Source organism: Triticum aestivum, chromosome 5B (assembly GCF_018294505.1).
Source record: "Triticum aestivum cultivar Chinese Spring chromosome 5B, IWGSC CS RefSeq v2.1, whole genome shotgun sequence".
NCBI classification, from domain to species: Eukaryota; Viridiplantae; Streptophyta; class Magnoliopsida; order Poales; family Poaceae; genus Triticum; species Triticum aestivum.
In genome coordinates this window covers 475,888,492-475,890,943 of record NC_057807.1, presented here as the reverse complement: position 1 = coordinate 475,890,943, position 2,452 = coordinate 475,888,492, and positions in this window count along the sequence as shown.

Genomic DNA, 2,452 nt, shown 5'->3' with positions numbered 1-2,452 from the left:
GTATAGAGGGCTAGTAGAGACCGTGCATGTGTATATATGCATGTGAGAGAAAACGTGTTTTCCAACTGAGATTAGTGAAAAGAGTGGTACATAGTAGTCAGAAAGAGAGAGAGAGAAACAGAGAGAGCATGTGCATGAGACACCCCGACACCCTGAGAGAGATTGTGAGAATGTGTGAAAGAGAGATGTCGATGCATATAAAGTGTGTGCACTTATGCGTTAGATAGAGATATATATAACATGTTTGTGAGAACAGGCCGAGGCATAGTGCATCTACGTGTAAAAGGCGGTTCTACGCATTAAATTAAAATATAAATGGCATTATTATTTTTGGATGAGATCATGAATTTTGCAAATTGCGTATGGACGAAAATTGGTCTATCAGACACCCATACTCTATTGAATTCTAGCATGTGCATGTGTTTATTTCATATTATCGATCCATAGAGTGAGAGAGGTTTGAAATACAGGCAATGGATGCTTTTGCAATTCATATATAAACATTAATTAGTGCACTCCATGTTGTTAGTGTGAAGCACTTTATACATTTGTCACTTGCATGGATACATTCCAAATTGCTAGCTACGAAATAGAATACATGTCGAATTCAACATAAAGGGGGTTTCGAAGATTCGAATTCATAGGAAGTGCATTCATCTACTTGAACCCGAGATAATGGCATTTGTAAATCAGATGTAAAAGGGGGCATCAATCTTTGTTATGAGTTTGAACATGCTATATATATTCATACGCATATCACTACAAAAAAATACACTTCCGTGATGATACGTGTTTGTCATAGTAGGTCACGTTTTTTGTCATGCATGTACATCCATGACAAATTTATGACAGAATCAAGATAGTCATACCTGTGTTGTCATAGAAGTGTTCCATGACATTACCAAAATTATCATCACGGAAGTGTCCACTTCCATGACGATAAATCGTGCGTCACATAAGTGCTTTCGTCAAGGGTGACCGACACGTGGCATCCACCGTAACGGAACGTCGTTAAGCTATCGGGTCGGGTTTTGGATCCGATAACCCGTTAACAGCCCCGACCAATGGGAAATTTCCACGTGTAAAATTCTTATTGGCCGGACGAAACACGTGTCAGCTCATCGTTGGGACAGATGTCATCCACTCATTGGACAAAAGGCGCCTATGATACGTCGACACGTGGCATGACCCATCAAGTTTAAATGGGCCGGCCCAACTAAGGGCCCACAAGATTTTGCGGACCATAGTGGGCCGGCCCAGCTAAACGCCCACGAGATTTTGCGGACCATAATGGGCTGGCCCAGCTAAAGGCCCACAAGATTTCGCGGCCCATAATGGGCCGGCCCAGGTAAAGGCCCACAAGATTTTTGCGTGCCATAACGGGCCGGCCCAGGTAAAGGCCCACAAAATTCTTGCGGATCATAATGGGCCGGCCCAGCTAAAAGCCCACGAGATTTCACCGACACTAATGGGCCGGCCCAGTTGTAGGCCCACAAGATTGTGAGGACCCTAGTAGGCTGGCCCATTAACTGGCTGCCATGTTTTGGGCCAAATGCCGACCCATATTTGATCCAGTCCATTAATGGCCTGCCATGTTCCGGGCCTAATAATGGCCCACATGAGATCCGGCCCATTAAAAGCCTACCACGTTCTGGGCCAAATCATGGCCTAGATCAGGTCCGGCCCTTTAAGAGGCTTCGGCCTCAATTATGGCCCATATCAGATTCGGCCCGTTAACTGGACGCTATGCTTTTGGGCCCACTTGCTAAAGGCCCATTTAGTAAATCGGTTTGATATTAGTTTTGGCCTGTTAAGGGCCCGTTTAACATTTCGGCCCTATATTAATTTTGGCCTGTTAAACGCCCATCATATAGTTGGGCCTAACTACGTCCTGGTTTGCATCCGGCCTGCTTGCAGCCGATATCTGATTGCGCCAAACAAGGACCGAGATGTTCGGCCCGTGATTTGATTCGCACAATCATGGGCCGGGGTCCAATTCGGGCTGCTCCCGGCCCGTGAGCTGTTCGGCACGTTTCAGGCCCAACCTACTTCTCAGCCTCATAAAAGCCCATTGAGTTTTCTTGCGAAAAGAGGACCGAGGTTTACTCGGCCTATTAAAGGCCAGAATCTACTAGTGGGCCAGTTTGACGGGGCCCATGATGAGGATCATACATCGTGATTGCATGACGGACCGATTATGTACCATAATTTTACGGTTTGGCCGCTTTACTGCGAAGACAGGATATATATACAGTAAAATAATTGCAGCATCATGAATAAGAAAAAACCTAGACTATACAATAAAGAAATTACGACATATTACATCCACTGGGCATCAAAGTTCGCCACTATGATAATAAAGCACAAGCAAACAGTAGATTACATACACTGGGCATCAAAGATCTCCACAGTGCAAATAAACACACCGACAAAATAATATACAAAACCGACG